This window comes from Taudactylus pleione, unplaced genomic scaffold (assembly GCF_031769625.1).
Source record: "Taudactylus pleione unplaced genomic scaffold, aTauple2 ptg000122l, whole genome shotgun sequence".
NCBI classification, from domain to species: Eukaryota; Metazoa; Chordata; class Amphibia; order Anura; family Myobatrachidae; genus Taudactylus; species Taudactylus pleione.
Window position 1 is genome coordinate 15,518,813 of NW_028284524.1, and position 12,339 is coordinate 15,531,151.

Here is a 12,339-nt window from a genome sequence, read left to right on the forward strand (position 1 = left end):
TTTTTTTGCCCCAAAACGAAAGTACTCTTTTGGGGTGTCCTGAGTAACTTTTTAAAAAAATTTGGACACAGTTTACCTTTGGGGGACAGTCCAAAGGGGTGCTGGGTGTTTCTGGAAGTATGTATCCCAAAACCCCAATTCTGCACTTTTTTTCGACACTTATTCATAAGTGATATTTTTTCGCAGCATTCTATCCATTGACTTTCCGCATCGACGAAAAGCCGGAAGAATTGAATAAGGGGATAAGACCAGATTGGCGAATATGACGTCATCGGCGAAAAAGTATCGCCGATAACGGCTTTTCGCCGGCAATTGAATATGGCCCTTAGAGGCAGCTTAGCTGCAATGTGGCTCTTTTCTAATGTACAGTAATAGTAATTAAAATGAAACAAAGTTTCAGTGGTAGAGCTGGCAGGGTCTGCTAACTCAGGGCCAGATTCAGATGTGGACGGTATTGCACAGCTGTAAGGAAGCATCTGCGATCTGAGGGCCTGATTTCAAATCCGGTCACAAGGCTGCGTTCGCATGCAGCCTGTCGATGTTTGCAATCTGTCATGCGTATGCATCGCAGTGCGTGAACCGGCCGCTGCGATCTGGAATCGACCACAGCGAGCACGCAGAGGCTTCATACAGTGATTGACAGGAAGTGACCGTTTGAAGGTGGTGACGGGGAGTGGTCATAGAAATGCAGATGTGCCTGGGCGTTTAAACACAGATTCAGGGGCGTGCATAATTAGGCCCCAGCAATGGCATACGCATCCTAACGTCTAGTTACACACTCAAACATTAGCAGTGTCTGCGGTAGGTTTAGGTCAACCACTATTTGTGTGTATGGGTCCGATGGTTCTCGATGTTACCGATGTTTTTGCTGTTTTGCGAGAACATAAGTGAAGGGAAGTAGGTGGCATTATGTAGTGTTGGGTGTCTACTTATTGTGCTGTGGTTACATTGCATATGCGGTCATTAGCATATTTTCGCCTCGACAGGCTGCGTGCGAATGCAGCCTTGCGGCGGGGTCTGAGTCAGGCCCTGAGTGCATTGTCCATCGACATTGCTCCGGATCACCATCCCAACCAGGGCCATATTAACCCATGGCCAGGCCACTAGGCTTTCAGGTATTTCGGGCCCCCTCCAACACTTTAATCTTTCACCCCACTACATTAAATTATCAATGTCCAGTGCAGGAACCCATGTCCCTTTTGTGTGCCAATCTTGGGGACGTGACCACATGTCACGCCACCTGTTCTCGGCACAAAGTGGGCTAACCCAGTGCTCCAGCAGCTGCTGGGGGCAGCCCCCAGCCTCTCCCCTACCTCTTTCTGAAGTGTGGCTGCGCAGTGACACCATCCGAGGGGGTGACACCAAATTAGCAGAGCATATATGTTGTTTTGATGTCACGCCCTCGGATGGTGTCACCTGGTGTGACCCGCACCCCACTAGTGATGCCAGTGGCAGGAAGACTGTGAGAGAGATTGTTGGCAAGATAAGCTGGCTCCTTTTAGGGTGTCCCACTGTCCGTGTTCCAAATAGTGGTGATATCTCCCTGTGGCATGTCTGCAAAGTGGCATCTACTGAATGTGCAGTCACACACTGGGAATGGGATTTGTAAAATGACCCTTGCTGGGGGGGCCTCTTCCAGTATGGTGTGTGCACAATATGTCTCGGTCATCCTGGAGGTGGTTGTCAGGGTATTGCTATTGGTCTGCTGCCTTTCCCCCACCCTATTCTCTCAAAACAAACCTCAGCTGACTACAAATGCAGCTTCAGCCTAGTCAGCCTTATGAATAACACGGCCCTGATCATGACTGGTTGTTGATTTGGTTAGGCTGCAATGGCGTATCTATAAATGGTGCAGTGTGTGCGGTTCACACAGGTCCCTGGGTACAAGGAGGCCCACACCGCACACACATCCTGCACCCATATATTGTTATACTTACATCTCTGCAGTTTCTTGACAAAATTATTTTTTATTTGTATTAGAATACAAGAAATACAATTAACAGTGGTCATAATACAGTATAAACCTCTAAATAATCAGAAAAAATAATGAAAATAAAATAGGAAAATAATTTTATGGGGAAGAAATTGGGAAAGGGAGGGGAAACGTATCCAGAGATAGAAAAAAAAAAAAAGAGGAAATTATATGACAAACTTTGGGTCATAGACAGACATGTTAATAATATAAATTTGAAAATAATCCAAGAGTAGGAGTTCCAGTACAATCCACCAGAAAAACAAAACAATGAACCAGACACAACTAGTCATTATAGTGTTACCTGTACCCAAGGAGGATTGGGCGGGGAAATAATACTCAAACCATAACCTCCAACCATTGGGGAAGAAGTGTAAGTGGAATATTTAAATCCCGATGTTTCCATATCATAGCTTCTGGACAAATAGTATAATCTTAGAGAGGGTTGAGGGGGTCAGATTTCTTCCCATCTCTGCTGTTTCAAAAGTGCTGCTCTGCAGTGCTGTAGAGCAGCAAAAATCACAGGGAAAATGGCGGCACCATTTTCTCAGTGACTCAAGCATTCACAGTAGAGATGTCCCCGGAATAAGGAGTGGGCGCCATTTTCCTGAAGACCCATGCATGCGCAGTAGATTCTGGCGCGCATACACACACACGGGTCCCAGCCAATGAGCGGCCGCTAATGGAAGCCGCCGCTGATTGGCTGGCGCCACAGCACTAATGATAGCTCAAGCCCAGAGCTGTCATTAGCGATACTGTAACAATATGCTTGTTACAGTGTCTCCGGGGCCCTCTTTGGAATACTGCAGAGAACATCGTGGGACAAAAGGTGAGTATTGGTTCTTTTTTCACATGTACAACTATTGGATACTTTACGTTAAGAAGGGGACGTGAACATCTGGGAGCAGGTAAGTATGTGTGTGTATGTATGTAAGTAATCTTTATTTTCACGGTGTGCGTTGTTTTTTTTTTTTTTACACATTTCTTCACAGGTGAACTACAGGTACCAGTGGCCCCTTAATGCCCGCATGCTGGTACTTGTGGTTCTCCATGTACCAGCATGCAGGGGAGGCTTGCTGGGACTTGCAATTCTACTGTAAAGACAATGTTGTTAATTAAATTTTTAACACTACACCTACACTATCAACCCGCCATCCACCGCCCAGGGGTGGTGGGGATAGCCCCAGGCTATCTGCCTAGGCCAGAGGTGCCCTGGAGAGGGGGTCCCCTTTATTGGAGGGCTCCCCAACTCCCCAGGGATCCCTGGCCAGGGCTGACTAGCAGTCAGGGCTGATGTTGCGGCTGGGGGGGCCCGGTGAAAGGGCACCCCAAGCTGTGGCATCAGCCCCCCGCTAGAAAGGGTCCAGTGCTGGTTTTAATTTTAGGGGTACCCCTACTCCAAATTTTTTACCTCTAAAATTAGGACTGGCCCTCCAGCCTGGTGCTGGTACCTGATTTACGGGGGAACCCTACTCGTTTTGTTCCCTGTAATTTTTTAAATAATTAACCCTACTTAACCAAGTTAAAAATAAATAAATAAATGATTTGTGTATGTTTTCACATAAACTTGCAGCTCAGAAGGTGAGTGTTTAAAACTTCTATTTCACAGTTTACCACAATCTCACACGAGATTGGAAACTCGAATCTTAGTAAATTTGCGAGTTGCATCTTTTTCATCTAAAGTACTTCCTATTTTGGCCGATGGTGAGGTTTTTCGAGTTTGCAAACTCACATGAGTTTTAACAGTGAAAAAAGAAAACTCATTTCAAACTCACTTCAAACTCACTTGAGTTTGTCTTTAGTAAATTTGTGAGATGAAAAACTCACGTGAGTTTGCAAACTCACTCAAACTCCACCCTTAGTAAATTTATCTTTTAGGGCGGGATGTAATAGAGATTTGAGTCTGCCGGGGGTGCGGGATGCAGACTGATCTCGATCGTTTTTTTAAAGTTGCAGTCATTTACAAGGCAAAGCCAGTTTGGCTTTGCCTTGTAAATGACTGCAATTTAAAAAAAAACGATCGAGATCAGTCTGCATCCCGCACCCCCGGCAGACTCAATCTCTATTACATCCTGACCACATTGTCAGTTCCCTGAATCCGATGGAGGCTGCAGAAGAGGGATCGTAGGATCCCTCTCCTCCGAATATGCCTCCATAGGCATAAGGCGGTTTAAGCCGTCTCAGGATGGAATAAACCAACAGGACCAAACAAAGGTCAGAATGTAGTCCCCACTGATAATAATGCGGACTGTGATATGCAGTGGTAGTTTGCCTTTTGCAGGAGTTTTCTGTGAGATCTCCTGCATTAGGCTGTTTACATAGTTTCTGCATTATATTATGCAAAAGCAGCCCCTCATTGCTTTTACAACAATGCCGTAAATGCAGGGTTTAAATAAAAAAAAGAAAAGAAGAAAAAAAAAAAAAAAGATACTGGATTGCAAATGGTACCCTTATGCTGACCATACACCTGCATGATTTCAGGCCGATTGTCCGATTTTTGATGAGTCATAAGATGGATCTTGTGAAAATCATGTATTATTTTAATAAGATACGAACCGGTGCACGCTCCCGCAGCTCCTGTAATCTGATCTTATGATTAGATGTGCAGCACATCTTGTCCATCGTATCGTGTGCAGATCGTGACGTTTATTTAGTTCATGCGATCCATCGTGCGGCAATTCAAGTCATTTCAATGACTGTATCCCAATGAGCGCGTGAAGCACAGCATCGATCATACGACAGATCCTGTGCTAAGAAAATCAACAAGCATGCTGCCGGGACTGCCAGGGAGCCCTGGGGAGTCGGATGGTGAGTCATGTGTAAATGCTGGTCATGCAGGTGTATGGCCAGCATTACCCATAGTTGCCTACCTTTGCTGTCTCTTCCCCGGGAGAAGCCTTGGGAGGAGAGGCAGGTGGGTGGTGATGAGGGCGGGGCCTGATGAATCCCGTCAATAAGCCCCGCCCCCTCATGGTAAAATGTTTGGCTTAAATTTAAATAGGGGGCAAATGGTGCAAATCATGTAGAATCGTGTCATTAAGCCCCACCCCCTGCACGGACACCTGCGATCGCCACGGAAATTCTCCTAATTCTGCCCACTTCACTAGGAAGTGGGCAGAATGCGGGAGAAATGCCACCCTTCTGGGGGTGCGGGGGTTTACACGAAAAATCGTGAGTCCCCCTCACGAAAACCGGGAGGGTAGGCATGTATGCCCTTACCATGAGACACCTTTATAATATGGGGGAAAAAACTGTTTTACTCACCACTCTCAGTAGCCATATGCACTTCATGACATACTGTACTATTTATATGTCTTTGGGGATAATTCATTATGTTGATAATTAACATTCCATCTTGCTGCAAGCACCGTAGCAATTCATCATTGCTCCGGCGCGGAGACAGCTGATCCGAAAATCAGCTGTCTCCCCAAACGCTTTCACTGCTCATTTTGGAGCAGTGAGACAAGTGCTCATGCGTGACCTACAGGAGCCCCGACATCCGGCGGAAGGAGCTGGACAGGGGCGGAGGGATCCTAAAGGATCCCTTTTCGCAACCCGGACCTCCTTCCCATATGGAAGGAGTGGGTTGCGACACACAAGCCATCTGAAGATGGCTAAAGCTCCCGCAGTCAAGCTTCGAAAATATTGTATTTTCAGAGCTTGGTGAATTCTGTCCCCATACTAGTGTATGGGAACATCAGGCCATTCCACAAGAGGAAGGTAAGTAGGAGATATCTGTGATATCTCCTGTTTTGCCTTCTTACTGAATGGCCCGATAATTTGTCACCTGCTTTTGTAGAAATTAAGTGATGATGAATAGACCCCAAAAACTTTTTACAAAAATAGTTTTTTTTTTTTACAAGTGTAATACCAGTCTTGTCCACTAGATGGTACTAGATGTTTTCATTAAACATGCACTGAACCCATATCAAATATGGGCATGCGTCCACCATGAGACCCTTCTATTAGCTGGCACTGAAAACACTGTACAGTACTATACTGGTTTTCACTGAAACACCAATAGCTCTCCTACATAATGCATTTATATAGCACACACATATTATGCATAGAGATGAGCGGTTCGGATTCTGTGGAATCCGATCCGCTCCGAACATTGGGGATCCGAGTCCCCCCTTACCCTGTTCGGGTGTTCACTGCCTGACTCGGATCCCCGTTTGGGGCCGAACGGCGGCCGCCTGATGTCGGATTCTCACTAGAGAATCCGACATCAGGTCTCCTCGCGTGTAGGGCAGAGCGCAGTGATAGCGCTCTGCCCTACACAGACACACAGCCGCCAGCGGCAGCTGTGTGTTTGTTACAGCAGCCAATGAGAGTCACACAGACACTCATTGGCTGCTGCATGGAGGGAGCCGGCTGGAGCTCACACCTGAGCTCCGTCTTCCGGCTCCCTCCTAAGCGTGTGACAGAGCGGACGGCGCGGGAGCTACTGGGGGGGGCCATACTACTACGGGGGGGGCCATACTACTACTGGGGGGGCCATACTACTGGGGGGGCCATACTACTGGGGGGGCCATACTACTGGAGGGGCATACTACTGGGGGGGCCTGCTAATGGGGGGCCTAATGGGGGGCATACTACTGGGGGGGCCTGCTAATGGGGGGCATACTACTGGGGGGCATTCTACTGGGGGCACTGCATAGTGGACCCTACTACTCAGGGGACTGCATAGGGGGCACCACTGCTGGGGGACATTGTGTAAGGGACACCGCTACTGTGGGCATTGTGTAAAAGGGTCACTACTGTGGGCATTGTGTAAAAGGGGCACTACTGTGTGTCGTAACATAAATAAGAGACACTACTTTATGGTGTAATGTGAATCAGGCCCTATGTGTGGTGTAATGCGAATAAGATTGTGCACTGTGACTCCTAGGGCCGTAGCCCACTTTGTAAACAAGTACTGTGACTCTGCTGGCGGTACCCCACTGGGTGGGTGCACTACTTTTCATTTCTGCCACTGCTGTGTGGCAATGTGTCATAGATGTGCTTTATACTGTGGTGTCTGTGTCGTTGTGCCGCTGCTTTGTCGATTAGTAACCAGTCAGCTCACTGCAACCTTTGGCCAATAATATTGAAAACAATATTATAAGCTGTGATATGGTCTAAATTGACTGGAAATTAATGTTATTGAGGTTAATAATACTCTAGGAAGAAAAAAAAGACCAATTTATGTGATTTTAGCTTTTTTTGTCAATTTTTGTAAAAAAAATCCAAATCCAAAGCCAGTCACCGCAGTTTGGCAAATCCAAATCCAAATCCGGACGACGAATTAGATCCAAATCCGGCAAAAATGGTCCGGCGCACATCCCTATGCAGCAGTTTTACAGAGTAATTCACAGTCCCTGCCCCAATGCAGCTTACAGTCTATATTTCACATGTACACATATACAGTACTACGGTTAATCTTCACCAGGAGCCTATTAACTGACTGGTATATTTTTGGATTGTGGGAGGAAAACAGTGTACCCAAAGAAAGTCCACACAAACATGTAGAACATACAAACTCCACACATATAAGCCTTAGGCCTGTATTCAATTAGCCGCAAAAAATCACCTGTTTGGGGCGCGAATTCGCGGCATGCGCGTCCCCGCATTTCGCCCTATTCAATTACAGAACATGTGAAAAAGCAAATAGGTGAATGCATAACAGGCAGAAAGTACTGAATAGATTGGGGGAATCAGTACCCCAAACTTAGATGCTCTGACACTGGAAATCATTACAGATGTGTACTATTAGCCCTAATAAATGTACTTGGTGTCCTTACATTTTGTTAAAAGCTTTCTAGAAGCTTTTGTGTTAAAGTGGTGAAGAATGATATAAAACAGTATTTTTTGGTTAAATAACTAGTCCAGTCAAATTTGGGGTACTTGAAAATGGGTGCTAGCATATTTTTGTGTCTCTAAAGTGCACTTTTTAAAAAATGCATGCACCTATAATCACAAAAACACCTGCCCTATCCATAAGGCCCCCCCCCAAGAAACCTATTTTGCAAGTTTTTATCCTTGAACCCCCCCCCCCTCCCCAAATTTTTTAATTTTAACCCCAAAAGTTACATGTCTTTTTTGGGGTGTTCTAGGTAATTTTTTTGTTGTTGCTGATTTGTCCTTTGAGGGGGTGTCCAAAGGGTTCTGAATCAATTCCCCACAGTTGCACCTCAAAATAGAGATTTTGCTTTTTTTTCCGCCTGCCATTCATTGGAGAAACTTTTCCACCTATTTCAGTGCATTGAGTTTCCGCCTAGGCGAAAATGTCCTGGAATTGAATTTGTAGATAAGACTCAAACAGGAGAAAAGCGGCAATAAGCAAAACTTTTTCGCTGATTACGGCTTTTCGCGTCTAATTGAATCCAGCCCTTAGTTGGAATAAAACCCATGACCCCAGTAGTATGAGGCAGTAAAGCTAACCATTGCATAACTGTGCTGCCCATACTATTGCCTCAAGCTCGCTGTCTAGGTGTTATCCTTTACTCAGAGCTGTCTTTTGCTCCCTATATTCAATCTGTGTTGAAATCCTGTTACATACATCTGAGAAACATTTACAGAATATGCACATATCTCATCTCACACAAGGAACTGCAAATACGTGGTATGCATTCAATAGGCCTGATTCTGCATCAGGTGCTATTTTCGATGTCAGACGTAGTTGAGTGATTATTTTTACTGCACATGTGTCTAAGTCGCACCACGCATGCTCCCCAATTGTGTTCGGACAGAGTCATACCTATGGCAGGTGCAGATTTTCCATTTGAGTATGGCCTCCAAAGTGACCAACGGAGCATCCAACGGAGTATGCGAATACTTCAGTAACACGCCTACGTCCAATGGCGGAACTAGCGGCGGTGCAGCCGGTGGCTTGCACCGGGGCCGGATGTGGAGCAGGGGCTCATAGCCGCCGCTGCACCCGCCGCTAGTGTCCTCACAAGTGTAGTGCAGACCAGTGCTGTAACTACCGCCCCCGCGGTGGCTTGGGGGCGCGGAGGCTTGTGGGGCGAGGTGGCTGCAGATTCCATGCGGACTAGCCATCCGCATGAAATCTGCAGAAAACAGCCCTCCCAAAATGGCCACCGCCTAGGAGGAGACATATGCCAGAGGTCCTACTGGACCTCTTGCATCTGTTAGTCACCCAGGCAGGGCGGTAGTGTGGACGGCACATAAGTGCCGTCCGCACTACACTACTAGAAACAAACACACAGCCGCCGGCGCCTGTATGTTTGTTTTAGCAGCCGATGAGAGTCTGTCAGACTCTCATCGGCTGCTGCGCCCACTGCGGGAGCTGGGCTTCCGGCTCCTGCAGTGAGTGATGGGAGAGACGTCATGACATCTCTCAAATCATGCAGAGCGGGCCGGACCCGGGGGGATGCTGCACGGAGGAGCATGCCGGAGCGGGGATCAAGGTAAGCAGAGTTTTCTTTTCTGTGTGTGTGTCTGGCTGGGGGGGGGGGGGGGCACTACTGGGGGGACTACCACTAAGGACACTGCTGGGGGGAGGACTGACTACTACTAAGGGCACTGCTGGGGGAGGACTACTACTAAGGGCACTGGGGGAGGGGAATACTACCACTAAGGGCACTGCTGGGGGGGATTGCTACTTGGGGCACTGCTGGGGGGCTACTACTGGGGGCATTGCTGGGCGGGACTACTACTGGAGGGATTGCTGGGGGGGACCACTACTGGGGGGCACTGCACTGGTGGGACCACTATTAGGGGCACTGCATAGGTGGGGATTACTGCTGCGGGCACACCCCCCTTCTAACTTTTCTCACTGCCATGACAGGTCAGGAAAGAACAGCACATGGTGGGGGCACAGGCAGCTGGGGTGACCCATCATATGCTGAGCCCATTTTACTAGTTAATATACTAACTTTAATAATCACTGACAACAACGGTTGGCATAAAAAAGTTAAACAGAACGGCATAAAGGTATAATGGCAAATCAAAGATCAGCCACATTATAAACCCAAAGATACAGAATCACTGGTGGTCAACCCTACTTTAAAACTTTATATAGTGGACACACCAGGCAGGATGGTGTCGCTGATCCTTGGTAGGGTGTTATCAACATAAACTATTTAAACAAAAGCACACTCAAAATTAATATAAGATCATAACACCCATCAACTGCCATTCTTTACTGCCACCCATCCAAGAACAAACACACCCAAACACAACGAGGGAGGAAGGGGGGTCAAAGGATCAGCAACAAAGGGACCTGCAACCAAGTGCATCTGCCTTCTATCACCTCTTGAAACCCATCCCTCGTACTCCTCCCCCTTCTAATGTTGGTCCCATACACACTGTCAATCAACCAACCGCAACTAACTTTATACACCAATAAAATAAAGTACTATTTCCAAGGCCAATCTCATAATGCAGCTAGGACAACACCTTGGTTGTGGTATAAAAGATCGCCAGTGTCTAGATTGTCAGTCAATAGGTCAACACCAGATGGTTAACAGGCAATAGGTCAACAGGGTCAAAAGGTCAACAGTTAATATGTCGACATGAACTAAGGCTGACAGGGTCCAATGGTCGCCAGGGTCGAAAAGTTGACACCGAAAAGGTCGACTTTTTTGTTATTTTAACCCTTATCACCCTAACCCCTAGGGCAGTTGTCTCCAACCCGTAGCTCACGAGCTACTGGTAGCTCGCTGTCTTAATTTTGGTAGCTCGCTTAGCTGCAGTACTGCCATGTCAACTAGGAGGGAAGCTTGCCTAGCTGCCGAGTCAGCTAGGAGCCAACCAGGTGGAAGTGACCTCTGATGCATGCTCCCCTATGGCATTGACGCCGTGAGTGGAGCCACAGGGAAGCGAGTCAAATGATTGCCATAGCTGCTACGATCACCTAACATGCTTCTCACTGGTTCCACCCATGGCGTCTATGCCACGGTGGAGCAGCACAATACATGCATGACAAACACTGAGAGTGACTCCTGCCCAACCCTCCTGGAAAAACACACAGCATTCCTGCCTATATCTTTTGCTCCTCTACTGCAGTTACCTCTTTGGAGCTGGTAATTGACAGTGAAATGTGCTTGTTACTTTACAAATTACAACAATATCACTGTATTAATTAAATTCATTATTGTTTTCTATTAACTATTTTTTATTTTTTTTCATTAAATGACCTTCAATTGTTCGGTTATTAGCCAGATTTTTTTTTTCTATAAATTTGGTAGCTCTTCAGGAGGTTTAATTTGTCTCGAGTAGCTCACACCCCAATTAAGAGTGGCGAGCACTGTGCTAGGGTCTTACCCAAACCCATCCCCTGGTGACTAACCTTGACCTTCCCCCTAGTGCCTAACTGTTGTTTCCTGCAGCCTAACCCTCCAACAAGTGCCTAACCCGAACTCTCTTCCTATCCCTAACACTAAAATTTATGAATAACCATGTGTCAATCTTTTCAGTGCTGACCAATTGTTTGTTGATCTTTTGAACTTGTTGACCTATTGCCTATAGACCATCTGGTGTTGAACTATTGACTGTCTATCTAGACACTTTAGACAGGGCCGCCTCTAGGGGTCGGAGCATCCTGTGCCTGCTCTCTATAGTGCATGTCCGAAAATGGGTGTGTGGTCTAATTACCATAGGCTATGCCCCCAATGTGACGTTATTTGGGGGCGTGCCCGCATGGCATGCCTCCAAATAATGTCAGGCTGGGGGGAGCCTCACTAGCTCGGCTTCCCCCAGCCCACTCCTGTCACTGAATGGATGCCGCGTACATGCACGCAGCATCCATATATACTCCGGGGTCTGGCCACAACTGCGGCGGTGGGGGTCCCCAACCTCCCGTTTTCACCACCCACGGGCCACTTCGGCCCACGGGTGGAACAGCGGGACAATACTGTCCCCCTGAAATCTGGATGTTGGGGAGGGGTGCGCCCTCTATGGGTGGCACCCTGTTCGACTGCACTGGTCGAACACCCCTAGAGACAGCCCTGACTGTAGATCTTCCATCCGGATACCTACCACCTTGATCCACTGCTGTCTAATTAGAATAAAAAAAATGTAATACAAAAAGTACCTTTGGATAGATGGATAAATCGGTCGGGATCGGGCTGTCGCATCTTATGTACTGTTTAATATTTACCGGTTCAACCTCCTTATCCTATAGAAGCCCGTACACACTGTGCTATGCCTGCACAGAGTGTATGCGGCATCAGGCAGCTGATGGGGTCACACTGGGGACAGACTGCACGGGTGATCGGGACAGTTTTACCCGATCAGCCTGTAATCGAAAAGGTGTGTATCAGGCTCTAGTCACCAGCATCCTTGGACCAGCTGGACATGTATAGCTGTTAACAGCCACTGATCCTTCTCATGTCATGATGAGCGAATAGCCAGCTAGTATG

General features: G+C 47.2%; 1 protein-coding gene across 1 annotated transcript in view; it reads right to left on the bottom strand.

Moving 5' to 3' along the window:
- LOC148524101 (intermediate filament protein ON3-like) overlaps positions 1–12,339 on the bottom strand; it is a 52,164-nt gene that overhangs the window by 27,052 nt on the left and 12,773 nt on the right. The gene's annotated exons all lie outside the window — the stretch shown is intronic.